Raw genomic sequence first — 14,488 nt, forward strand, 5'->3', positions numbered from 1 at the left:
AAATGTATTAGTTGAGACTCATTTTCAAATCAAGCCATTCATTAAGGAGTTTCTACTTTTAGATTCAAAAGAAGCTTATTTTAATGGGACCTGCACACCTGCAGGTATGCAAAGACAAAAAAATAGGATTTACAAAAAATTCAAAGTGATGAAAGCCCCCTCAATAAGTCTGCTGTGCTGTTGTAGAGCTGATATGCGTATTACACCACACTCACAAACTTTGGCAGGTAGTAAATCAGTCAACAATAAATGCCATCTTTTATCAGATCATAAAATCTGCTTGTAGGCATTTAATTTCCCCCCCTCTTGTTTTAACAGGGAAACAGGCAGCCTAGAGAAACCGTGTTTTGTTTTTATAGAGGTTACAGGAAAAGTTGAGTGTGTGTAAACAGGGCTAAGCCGAGAACTTCTTATGGATTTGCTTTTGCCTGCGAGCGACAACAACACGGGGAAGTGCCACTCTTGTGAAAGCAGGTAAGAGTGTTCCACAGATTTTACTTGACAGATGACTAAGGGAAGATTGCAAATGAATGTTTGTTTTCAGACTGTTACTATGCTAATGTTTCAACGCAATATCTCTATTGCCATCAAGAAGACGTCTCACAGGAAACCTCCAGACTTAAAATTAGGCTTAAAGGGTTGTCACATAGGGTTAGATTAACCCTCATTAGGATACCATAAAATTCCAAAACACTAATCTCTCTGAGTGACCTTGTCTTGCTGATAGATTGATCTGTGTTACTCAGAAGGCAATGTGCTGATAGAGGCTTCAGTCAAACTACCTCAGATCTCAGCAAGTGCTGTAACCCTCCATGGCCTTAAGGGGCAGTCTTTATTTGCTTCACTTCCATAGAAGGGCCTCTGTGTCTGGGGTAATTTGGATAAGGAGTGGGCTTTGCCCCAACCACTGCATCACCCTACCCTTTACTATACCCCTCTGGCCTCTGAGAATGGCAGCCCTTATAAACACTATTCACTGTGCTCCCTTTTACACTAGGTGAGGTCAAAAGTGCAGCCCCCAGGTTTTAACAGTTAAGGCCGAGCTGTGAACTTGTGACCTCCTGGAGTGAGTAGGAAAGGGGACAGAACAAGAGGGAAGAAAAGAAGAGGGGGGGGGGGGGGGTCATCTCTCTTCAATGCAGAATGGCTGGATTTACAGCTGCATGCTGACTGCATTGCAAGCACAGCAGAAAACACCTGATAGCATCTCCTTGGGGGAGGAACCGCCCGACCCCTTTGTTGTCTCACTAACAGTCATCCCAGCACCATAAATCATGTTAATTACTTGACTGATGGAATAAATCTTTAAAAAAGCCAGTCTGTGGCAGTGAGGTTTGGAACAGGAGGTTCCCGCACCTCAGTTCTGCTTGCTCTGCGTTATCTGTCACCCTATAGTCACTGTGTAATCCGTCCATTTGTTGTTGTCTGAGAGGGACTTTTGAAGATGTGGACAGGCCGAGGGAGGGCTGGGTGTTTGTGACACAGACATCTTCCAGCAATCCATCTTCCTACGGGTGGTCTCTAAGGGTGCATTTCATAAAACAAAGCTAATGTTAAACTCAGGAACAGCAGGCTGATGTGCTGAAACGCAAATGCCGCACCAAGCCAGAGAGTCAGAGGAAATACTAAATCTATGTGAAATGAAGCTTTTGGCAAGACTATTTCTGTCTGCTTTTGAGAGAAAGGTTTAAAAGCTAGAACGATCGTCAAGCATTCAGACTACAGAAAACTGTTATTGTATGAAAACAAGGATAAAGTTATTTTTGAAAACCATCTGTGAAAGCATCCATAAATTACATATTTATTTCCTACTGCTATACGCTGCAAGATTACATGGAACTGCAACAGTCCGAGTCAGAGCCACAGAGCAGCATGCCAAAGACATGAAAGGTCATTCACACACAATAACAATCCCTCTAAGAGTGCACTCACAGGCTTGTGGGTAATTACAGTTCTTTCGCTGGAGTGTTTTGTGTTTCGCTTTGCTTGTTCTGTCTCAAAAGCTAACAACCACTCATTATTCACGGTTTGAGTTGGGCTTTTTTTTTTTCCCTTCAGCAGGGCAAATTACACACAAGAGTGACAGCTCTCAAAGAAAGACAGGACCAACAGCCTTGCCGGGTTCTGGTAAGTGCAGTCTTAAATCAAGGGGGCAGGGACGCTGACTACAGCCCTGCAGTCTGTTGACTTTGTGGCAAGGGCACCAAAGGGTTGGAGACATGGATATACTGTACTCTTATGGTGCCCACTACAATAAACTGCCTTCCATAGCAGCCATAAAGTCTCTGTGATATACAATTCTAAGATACTTGTCAAACACTTCATATCCTAAAAAGTGTGCAAGCTATCTACTGCAGGAGCTTCTGGTCCAAACATAGAGAGGGCGGTCCTAATTCTAAGATAGAGAGTTTATTGAAGCGTGCATGTCTCTCTCTCTCTCTCTCTCTCTCTCTCTGTGCGCGTGTGAAAAGACCTCAAGGCCCTACAGGCCCTCACTGGCACCACACAGGGAGACTAGCTTAGACAACCAGAGCTCACATATACTTGCACATGCACACACACACCCAGCCACACACACACACAAACAGATCTACCTGCATGGCTAGTTTGGGGAATGCTTCTCCTTCAGAAGGATTTATGATGGCAAACAGAGGGTAATGAAACCCAGAGAGATATTTACTGTCAGTGTCAGAGCTTATTATCCCGGAGAGGAAAATGGGGGTCAACAAAAAATACTTGCTGAAAACTGGGTGTTGTGTCTTGACAAAAAGGAGGGGGGAGGCAGTCTTCCCTCCGTGTCACCAGAGTTCTAAGATCTCAAACAGTGAGGTCAATGTTGAAGGATCAAACATCAATAAGGCAGGGATAAATGAGCAATTCACTGAGAACGTCTGATGTTCTGATAATTCTACCGCAGTATTTTGCCCATGGTGCACTGTTTAATTACTTCGCTATGGTCCATAACTTTCACTGTGCAGCTGATGTGGCATCTCCCTCTATTTAAAGTCTACACAAGACCACCATGTGAATATCAAGATGATTTATACTCGCCGTACAGAAATAGGCACTTTGTCCGACGCACACGCCACTGTCTCCTATCACATTCAGTGACAGAACATTTATTATGATACAGTCATTTCATGGCTTAGGCTACGCTTTTAAGTTGACCAAAGACATAACACTATTCTGCCTGTTATGCAGGCTTGCTACCTCCCCCCGCCCACACACATACACATAACAAACAAGACAGAAGACATTCACTTGTCTTTATGGAAATACTGATCACATGTTGCAGATAAGACCTACATTCAAATGTTGATCTGCTGACGGAAGAAAATATATGTCAAATATATTTAGTTTTAACAGTATTTTCATTATTTTATTTCACAGGACAACGAAGCAGTTTCTACGATGCCTTTACCTATTAGACCTACAACTGGACATTTCACCCTTACAAAGTCACTATGATCCTGCTCGCCTTTAGTCTCTCTTGCCATTTTCACATACAAGGATTATCGTGACAATGCAAGCCAATACCGCAGTATTGATCATGGCATTTACCATGACTGCTTAAGAAAGGCTTGTCAATACAATCAAGCAAAAATGAATGAGCTGTCCAAACAAGCTTCTCCGCAGATAATTAATACGTCCAGAAGATCATAAAAGCATAGAACTGGACTTGATGTGTTCGCACTGCAACGGCAAACACTCTTGTGATGCTCAGTTTGAAGAGGAACACAGTGGTATTAACATTAAAAACAGACGAGTGTTTGAGGCATTCCCATTCACGCATGACTCCAGCAAACCAGAGCCTGAGCACATTCAATTATTCTTCTCCTAAGCCATTACAGGAAGAATGGCTAATATTATACACGCCTAATGGCAGATAATACACAATATTCAGGAGTTCAGTGTACTAAGCATTTGCACAAGCCTTAGTAAAGTCCCATACTTAATCATCCATCTGGTACTCTGGGGAGTAGGTTGGAAAAACCAGAGGCAACATTTCTGTTGGCACTGAGGCTGAGCTACAGCAGAGCAGCACATGTTCATCAGAGAAGCACGAATGGAGGCAGGGACAGAGCTGTACTCTCTGTTATTGCAGAAGTTGTAAGATTATAAATTGAGAAAATATGTTTTTTGTTGTGACGGACTTTGTGGTCTGCATTAGCAACATCCTTTAACTAAAAAGGAAGACAAAAGCAAGCAAGGACAATTAAGGAAGTTAAGGTGTGACAGACATTACACAACATTAACATAAAAAGCAAACACTACAACTGACCTAAGTTAGGGGAAGTGCTTCATGACTATCAAACAGCTCCTCTAGAACTTTGGAGTTTTGCACCATAGTTTCCTCTGGGGACCAAACTTAAATAGATGACATTGGTTGAGATCCATTTTCCATCCCAGCATCCCCATTCATCTCAAATGCATAATTTCTATGGGCGATGTGTTGCAGTTCCCAATGCATCAACATTATTTATGGTTTGACATTATAAAAGTAAGTGCATAATTTATGGGCCTAAATTAATGCACTACCTTCCGTGTGCTGTCTGTTTTTCAGAGATCCAAAGCCAGATTGCCGCATGCCAAAACTATGGAGCAATCCCATTTAGAGTAGAGAGCCCACAGCAGCCTTGATTTATGACAGTAAATTAAAAAGAATGAAAAATTTATGACAGCAATTTGTGGGCAGTCATAAAACTATTATAGAACTTTGAAGTGGCGTTTTGTCCTTTTGCATGTAAGTGATGCAAGATGATCCAATGTTACAGAAATATCGTAACATAGTCTCATTTGAAAAAGATCACCACTGACTAGCTGTGCTAACAATGTGGAACAAAGTTGGGAAGTTAATGGACAATTTTAATGAATTCTAATGAACAACGGTGTTTTAGAAATCACCATAGCCAGCACACGCCCGCTAAGTGTGTATTCAAGTTCTTTTGCATGAAATCGAAGCCCCAGCTGGCATTTGAGTGGATGCTAAGCCATGATTGAATGAAAGCCCATCCTTGACTGACAAATGACATATTAAGCTTTCAGTCAGCAGGGGGGAGAAGCCAGGCATGTCAGTTACCTGCTACAGCAGAAACTCTACTTGTCAATCTGCCATTGGCAGGGCTAAACAAGATCTGAAATGTTAAAAGCCCTGCACACCGTAGTTTTTCACTTCCTTGTGCGTCCCAGGCACTTAGACATATCAGCCATGTGACGGCTATGAATCACTGTCTGCCATGAATGTCAGAGTATCGCATTCGTAAGTGAAATACCATTTGTTAGGCCTGTGGGCATGCTCCTCCGGTTTCATGCAGGATATGACAGACAATTGACTCCTGAATATTAATGGAAAAGTGACCTTCATGAGGGAGAATACATCATCAAGTATGTCGCCATGACACATTTCCTATAGGCGAATTAGAGATGCCCATTTAAATGGCAGTGTTAAAGTTAGTGTTTATGTGTGTAATGATGTTTTTGTCTAGTCCATGTGTGGGCCATTAATAAAGATCTGAGTGTGTGTGTGACAGAGGTCTGTGGGCAGTGTTGGGCAGCGCTGAGTGGCCCTCTCCTTGACTCTGAAGGTGTTGATTATGGATGATTAATGGCATAAAGGAACAGGGAAAGAAAGGTCATCTCCTGGGTTTTAGAGGGAGCAGCAACATTGGGAGTAATTAAGACACTTGTGTAAGCATGATTAATACGCACACACTGACGCTGTGCATGGTAAACAAGGAAACCAGATGGTTGAGCTATGGACTTCGAGTTCTATTTCTGCAAGTGGAGCGAGATATATAATAGTATGACATGATTTTGCACTTTCATGCTAGACTCGATTTAATTGAGGTAAATAGTTAATAGCTTACCTATTTTAAAGAAATGTATCCAACCCGCAGGATCCAGCAAAGGAGGCAGACATGAAAAAGAGAAAGTAATATTTAGTTATAATATCCATTACAGCATATTGCACACAATCTTTAGTTTAACAAGTTTTATTGTGTATTTTTTAACACACATTTAAATGCCTGACATGTTCCTACGCACTTGATTGATGCAGCTGATAGGTCTACATTACACGGCTGTAGCAGTTTAGAGTAGCATTTGAAAAAGGAAGACAAGACAACCTAAGATGACCCATTGCCGCAGAAAATCAATCATCATCATTATGTACCCACCACAGTCTTCTCCGAGATAGAACACATCAGCACATCCTGTAACCAGCTTTTACTCCTATTACACTAGCCTTCGTGTATCATATAGCACAAATTCATGGGCAACACATCAGGTTGCACTTATGCTACAGCGAAGCGGTCATAATAATTATCCTAATATCTTGATGGATGATAACAGCCGCAGTGGCAGCTCAACCAAAAAAAAAAATATCACAGCATTTTTTTCTTTAATTACAGCACAGGTATTTAATTTAAAAATGATGTTGCTTCAAACTCGCATAAGTATTTAGGAAAAACTCAAGCCCCCAAAGCAGGCCTCTCTCACCCTGTGGTCTTCTCTGTCATGTGACAGGCTGCTACAGAAGGATTAACTTCACAGTGCACATGAGTTAGGGCAGTCTGGGAGACAGGTGTCATTTCACTCCAGTAAGCAAAGCTAACCTAACTTTTGCTTATTCTGCTGTCTGATATCTCCTTGTCTGATTTGTAAGTCCCCATCTTGCTGGACACTGACTCGCTGCAGGATTTTAAATGGTTTGTCCGAAAGACTGATTGCACGGGACCATAGACTGTCAATCACTGAGAAAAACTGACAGTTACACTGATCACAATGTTGTACCGGCAAAAATACGCTGCATTGGTAACAGTTACACTATCTATGTGCACAACACAATTAGGTTTATGATGACTGATGAATGTGATGGTCACCAAGGACTCATACTAATAGCGCTATTAAAATAATAGCTGACAAAGGTCTTCAACTTTAGCTCTTGTCTAATAATCACTGACAGTAGAATAGTACAGCTATAATCACTCTGACTAAACTCATTACGAAGGCACGGGGGCTTGGGGGCTGTAGTTGTTGAGAAGTTAGAGCAGAAGCGTGGGGAAGCAGGGAAACTGAGGAGAAGGGGAGCCAAGTGGAGGGAAGTGTTGATATATGCCTAGCGAGACAGTGTGCAGCTGGGAGAGACACTACCATTCTATTCACTGTTCGCAGGTCACCGCAGTCCTTCACTTCCTGTTACTCATCTGTATTCTGCTCACACACGCAAATAAAAATATTTTCATGTTCGTGCATTCTTGTAAGGCTCGGTTAACATTCATACAATGTCCTCCTTAAATAGGCACAGCAATAACTGATTTATGCTCTATGGGATAACACACAGCTGTCTCCTCCCGATACTTGTCGAGACAGAAGGCCCCGTGTCAGCGTCTTCTCAAGTTAATTGTAAGTGAGTTCCAACATCAGGCCTACAGTATGCTGCCCGGCTTCACATGTCAACAAACTGAAGACTACCAGGGCTGACAGTCACCAAGCAGCTCCACAAGCTAACCCAGCCTCTACCAGAGGCCCTGAGATGTGAAAGCACCACAGAAGACAAAGGGATGGGCTCCATATGGCCAGGAATCACAGCCTTCAAAAAGAAAAAGAATGGGACCGTGAAGAGAATCTGCATGACAGCGCCAAGAAGCAAGCAGCATGGAAATGGGATCCCGGCCAATCCAACACTGATTTGGTGCTAAAGCTGTTTATAATATAGAGTGTAGGGCAGAGCTAACTGCTTGAATCATTCTATGTTTGAAACCTGGGGCAATAGATTGTACGTATGAGTGTATTTTGTGTTTGTAACTTTTTTGATTATCATACTTTCTGGGTCAAAGTTCCGCAGGTTTCCAGTATGATTGGGAGAGGGGGTTGAATTCATGTAGAAACCGTTTTAACTACTCATTCATCAAAAGCAGTCCTGTTTAGTGCATATTTGGACAATCTGGAAAACTCTTATTCCTGAGTAAGATAGAAAGCAGGACTTTTCACTTCCTAACACAAAGTGCACACAAATGTTGGCAGCATATTTCCTGCTGGAACCCCGTGTCTCCTTTGTCCCATCCAAGTTTGTTAAACCGCTGTCATTTCAATTGTTCTGCTACAGAAAAATTATAATCCACCTGTCAACAATGACAGGGTGTTGGAAAACTTGGATAATGGATAATGTAGGGCCCCGAAATTCCAACCAGGCCACTTACTGCCAACTAAAACCATTACAGAATGACAATTCTTTTTCAGTTTATTTGAAAATTGCACTGAATCACCACTGTCTCTCTGACCATCTAACCACAATCAATTTCCACAGCCAGACCCAGATATGAATGAGAGGGGGGGGAGAATTAAATATTGACTTGTTTGGTTAGGGGTTTTATCTCCTTCCATTGTTGACAGCACCATAAAAACTCCATCCAGCACACTTAAATTTCACCAGAGTGCAGATAATAAGAATGCTCAGAGATAGTGGTCCTATATTTAGGGTTACACTGACATTGAATTAATAATTTGATTCATGAGGCCATTCCGAGCTATTTCCATAGGTAATCAACCTTAAAAGGGAAACAGTAGTGTCCACAATTAAAGATTAATGCTGTCTTTGGCCAAATTGCTCGCTGGCGTCATCAAGGTAATTAAGGAAAGATAAATTTACACAGTTTAACATAACAATGAAAGTCAAGTAAAAGACTTAAAAGAAAGGATTACATTTTATTGCACAAAAAAGGTAAAATTAAAGAAAAAATGTAATAAATAGAAGTACTATGACTCCAGTTAAGATGGTAAAAAAATAGATATAGCGTTGATCCCTCTGGTGACCTCTGTACAGTTAGCATGCTGTTCACCAGTGTTATGTAGGATTGGTTTTTGTTCACACTCGGAGCCTATGGAGCAACTGCCCACTGACAAAAACCGAGAGGGATCGCTTTGATCTCTGTGCCTGACTAAATCAACACCAGACAAGGTTCACGCAAAGGTCGGCAAAGTCATCTGATCATCGCATTCCAAAGCCAAGTATTTCTTGACAGCCATGCTCTGGTACAGGTTAAATGTCACCAAAAGTTCAGGGATGACAACGGAAGATGGACAAATTTAACATGCCCCCAGTTCAAAAAGAGAAACAGATCGGCCAATGCAAATAAGAAGAGGCAGAAATTAAAACTCTGCAGTTAGCAGATTTAAGAAGAACATATGGCATTTATTAATTATTTACACCAGCTATTATAGTAAATTCTGGAGGAAGACAGTTGTGAATGTACAGAACAAAAATAAAAAAAAATAGTTTTGTTCTTTTCAAATACTTCTGCTCTGTATGGAAATAAAAGTTTAGGCTAAAGTGGGTCTGGGTTTACATCACTTCACACCATTTGAACATAGTGTATACACATTTTCCAAGCTTTGATACTGAGCAGAGACAAGGATAGCAACAGTAATACAGTCCATGTTCAGATCACACAAACACAGCGGTTCCCTGTACTATACAGCCATTTACACAGGGTCACTAGTCTTCACAGGAGACCAAACCTATCATAACACAGCTGTGAGTACAGACCTCCTTTGTATTCTGAGAAAGGAAAGGTGGTGGTGGGGGGGGTAAAAAGATGATCCAATTAAAGTTGTATATCATTCAGCTCTCCTCTGTCAGTGCATATTCCTCTGGCTCTATTAGAAGCCAGCTCCTCCCAGGCAGGCCAGTGTAGCTCTGTAATTACACCTCTTCTTCTGACAACCTGCATGATTGTTTTCCTAACACTGTATTACTTCGTTAGTACTTTCCAGGGCGCGTTATTTTTAAACTGTCAGTCCGGCCCAACTCATCCCCCGATCTGCACTCGTCTGTTTATCATAACAATCATTAATAACTGTCACTTGCCAACATCCATAGAACAAACTCATTGCCTCATTACCATGTTGCAGCGTTTGTTCCGGCGCAGCGCCTGTGTATCGCTCACAACAGGGCCAAGCCAATTACTTTGCTGAAATGGAATCGCATTAATCAAAACTTAACAAGGTGGCAAATTTAAAGATATCACATTGCAAAAGACAGCATAACTAATATGTCACTGTCATGGTTGCTGTGGAGTTATGCGTCAGGCAGGGACTAAATATATCACCTTCCAGGGTCAATATGAATTTTGACGTTTCATATGATCTGAGAGGTTTTGCAGACACAATGGACTTCTGAGGACCTCTGTCTCTCTACTAAGCAAATAGACATATTAGAGGGCAGGAAAGGTAGAGGAGTGCAAGAGAGTAAAAGAGAGAGACAAAATCATACATACAGACAGAAAAGTGACAAAACAAAAGTGAGTTAAATAAACTGGAATAAAAATTGGAGAACAAAAGTGGAAACCATGGGGGCAGTAGAGGGACAGGAAGAGAGTGCAAGAGGAGAAAAGAGGGAGGAACAGTAAAGAAGAGGAGATGGAAAGGGGGGGCACTTAAAGACTCAGAGAAATAATAAAGAAGAAAGGAAAATGAAAAAGAAGCATAAAGGGAGAGAAGGATCAAGGGAAGGACGGGGGAGCAATGAAGTAGAAACGTGGAGAGGGAGAGGGAAAAGGGAGAGGGAGGAGGAAGCGACGAGCGTGTCTCTGAGAGCGCCAGCAGGCGGCAGTTCATCATGTCTCCCTTCACAGAGACGTTTTCTTTTACACTTTAAATGATGATACTCATCAATCACTGGCTGACAGTTGCATCAAGCCAGCTGCAAACATGCAAAGGCCAGCAGTGTGAAACCTGCTGACGCCACCCATCGCTGCATACAGGAGGAATCAGTCAGCCACTCGGCCTCCACCCAGGATTTATCTGCTCTCACAACACACCAGCTTGCTTTTCTCTCCGGCAAACCTAGAGTAAATACAATCCATTTGAACAAAAGTACCTCACATGGGTTTGAGAAGTGACATGTAGGCTTACTTTCACCGAGCATGCAATTTGCAAAGGTTTCAATGAATCCAGACTTATAATATTAAACTAATTATTATCATTATTGCTAGTAATTATTAATATTGAGTGATTGATTACTAATAACAATATAAATAATAAAATAGCATATGTGTATGTAAATAAACATAATTAAAACTAAACACATTTAAATACTATATGCTGTATTCCATATTTATTTTATTTAAGACAAATATTTAGGAGCATGCAGTGAAGAGAAAGTTGTAGGTCTTTGCAACAAGACTGAAGTCAAGATATGTTTGACAATTGATTGACTGTACAAGGCATGAATCTGGACTGGAGCTCTCTGGCTGGGCCTTTGCTTTATCAGGAAACTACAGTGGCAGGCAGTGTCACAACACACGGCTGCAGCTCTTGGGAGAGCATGTACACAGTCAGAGATCCTGAATGAGTAGGATCTTTGACAGAAATCCCTATTTGGATCAAGGTACACGATGACAGGTATAATGTAAGAAATTGATACATGCTGTAAGTTCAGACATTACAATGAGAAGTTTTAAGATGAAGGTTTAATAACATTAACGCCATGCCAGAGGTGGAAGACAACTAAACATTTAAAAATGTGTTGTGTAATCCAACTGATTTCCCATGAATGATTTAGAATATATACACGGTTACTGTATCTGCAATTCATCTGCATTATGAGTCTATCATTCAAGAAGACAAAAGGCAGTCCTTGGTGCCAGAGGTTATCCATACACAGCTCATGCACACTACTGGTCTTAGATTACTCCCTTCAGCTTTCTTTCACTTTCTCCTCCTCCTCCCTTTTATTTAGCGTTCTTGGTGACTGCTCATTTCTAGCACTCGGACAGAGGGGGGTTGAGCCGAACAGAGCCAAGCAGATGGATGTGAATTCAAAGTTTCCTGATCTTTAGCAGAAGTTATGGAGGGTTATCTTTGGCTGTATATCTGGGCCCTGGCAGCTCTCCCCTGGTGATGAAGGATTAAGCAGCACAGCTGTCTCTTCCCAGAATGATGCAGTGCAGTGCTCCCCGACACGACAGCATCACTTAATCTTAATGTCCGCTCCTCCAGCGCAGACGCACAGGACAAAGCCAATCAGCATCACATGCCATGGGGATGGACCCTGCTGCCTGGCCCGGGAGTCTCTCACCCTCACAGGCCGATTAATCAACTTCAGACAGCCCAGTTCAATCCCGACTACAGCTCCCCCTGCTCTGATCTGCTCCCTCTCTCTCTCTCACACACACACACACACACACACACACACACACTCTATAACTGTTGTGATGTATAGAGCCGGGGAGGGCTACCATACAAGAACACTTATCAGATTGCAGTCCTCATTCTGCATGTCTTTGTGTTACACTGAGAGAAAAAGGTAGTGAGTAAAGAGGGCGGGAGTAGAGTAACGGGGGTGGGATATTGAACGCTTAGACCTTATTTCTGTCACAGACCACCTATTTGTGGTGAGATCCATGAGCTCCAATAAGGGCTTAAAGAATAATGACTAATGCTCATTTGAACAAATGACTCTCTGGGAGGTCCTGAGCAAGGATTTAAACCCAATATGATACCAGGGCACAGCACACTCCCTTGCGTTGCTGTCTTGACTTCTCATTCCATATGATGAGCTTAACAACCTGGATGCAGATCAGAGGAATGCATTCAAGCATGTTGCACACAGACAAAACCATAGAAAACGGCTTACACTGCCCGGAAGAAAAGGAAATCCTCAGAGAATCTGCTCTGACATATCAAATGCAATTCATCAAGTCACCCAAAAAATTACAACACCACCATGAAGACAGACAGGGAAGTAATATGCATGGCAGAATGATGTTTGGAAAATACACCCAAGTGAATGTTTATGGTGTCCTGTAGAGCCCTGGTTATGTGCAGATATAGAATATTAGCTCCATAAGTTATTCTCAATTGCAGTCAGTCTCATTACCCACGAGCATTTCCCTGTTTCGTGGGATGATGAAGAGCATTTCTGCTTCAAGTAGAATAGTGGGGTGTATGCAACATTAACACATGCAGGACTCTCAGGCGTCCTATCCGAAAGGCCACTATGATTTAGGAGAGCTAATTTAAAGCAATAAGCATTGAACACCACGAAAGCATCACTGTGCTACCAGTATACAGCATGACCTTGAATAAGTAGTAAACCAACATAATGGGGTTCTCTATCTGAAGAATACTCTAATCTTTCTTTCACACAGTACCACTGTCTCTAATATATGTGTGCTTATATAGTGCCTTAATAAAAGACATAAAAAAGGGAGATGTTTACATTATTGTATCTGTTCCACAGCTGAACTGCAATTCATAACCGAAAGCCACTCTTAGGTTTGACAATAAATACCTGTTTTTATTGCAATGCAGTTCATGGTTATAAACAAAAGGAATTCATCTTATATTAGTCAAGTGAAATTACGAAACGACTTCTGGTCAGATATACAGTGCAATCTGGGCTTGATTTCTTTATCAGTCATTTCCAATCCCCTCAATGTGCAGCCTTTTAATCTAATAAGTTAAGGAAAGGGAATATGGTATTCACCAAGAAGCAGTGGTCATTTACACATAGTTAAGTTGTTTCTACCAGGGTAATTGCTGTTGGCAACAACACAGCATACCGCTCAGGCAGTTTGTGATGGCGTCTTAAGAGCGATTTTGCAGCATTATCATCCAGGCTAAGGGGAGCATTCTGGCCAAACTGAGCAGAGCCCTTTGGCAGTTCCCAATCAGAGTTTTCCATGAAGACCTCACTCTGAGAAACAGAGCAAAAACCACAACAAGACTCGGAAAAATAAAATCTTTTTAACTATAGGACATGCCTCTGCCAAACTGGGCATAGTCAGTGTTCTGTACATTATTACAATTTCATGAATGGAGACACTTATTTGTGGATTGGGGGAAAAAGGGTAGACATGGCAACAACAACAACATGATTGAGGATGTTGTGGTCTTTTCCATCATTAGGTTTGGGTGATGATATATAGAGGGACATGCAGATGAGAGAGTACAGGAAGATGGGTTGTAGTGAATGCACCAGATGGATTTACCATTTTCCTACGTTAACTGTATTGGGCATGGACATTTCTAAGAAATGTCTCTATTTTAAATTTGTTTTGCCACCTTTCCTAACTGGCTTGTTTTTTTCCCCTCTAAACCTTTTTCTAGCATGTATTCACACTGCTGTTCTTCGTGATGTGGGTTTCCAGTAGGGTCCAGTTGCGTTGCCTGAAACCTTGAGTCCCCAAAAGCCACCTGGTGTTTGGTAAATGTGCTCCGGTTCAGACTGCTTCTATGACAAGTCCATAGCATAATCCGATAATGATAACTGGCAGTTGCTTTATAATTTGGCAGCAAAATATGCTAAGAGCAGAGACATTATAAAACCTGCAGTATAGTAAATCTCTAAAACAGATATACAGTCTCCTCCAAAAGTATTGGAACGGTAAGGCAAATTCCTTTGTTTTTTTTGTTCACTGAAAACATTTGGGTTTAACATCAAAAAGATGAGTATGAGACAAGAGTTCAGAATTTCAGCCTTCAT

The 14,488-nt window shown here is 41.6% G+C and overlaps 1 protein-coding gene across 4 annotated transcripts in view; it reads right to left on the minus strand.

The window, feature by feature from the left end:
• Window positions 1-14,488, minus strand: part of lrmda (leucine rich melanocyte differentiation associated) — a 215,230-nt gene that overhangs the window by 159,322 nt on the left and 41,420 nt on the right. The window lies entirely within an intron of this gene.

Source organism: Micropterus salmoides, unplaced genomic scaffold (genome assembly GCF_014851395.1).
Source record: "Micropterus salmoides isolate LMB-PRFRI ecotype aquatic unplaced genomic scaffold, ASM1485139v1 Ms_hic_scaffold_22, whole genome shotgun sequence".
In the NCBI taxonomy this organism is placed as follows: domain Eukaryota; kingdom Metazoa; phylum Chordata; class Actinopteri; order Centrarchiformes; family Centrarchidae; genus Micropterus; species Micropterus salmoides.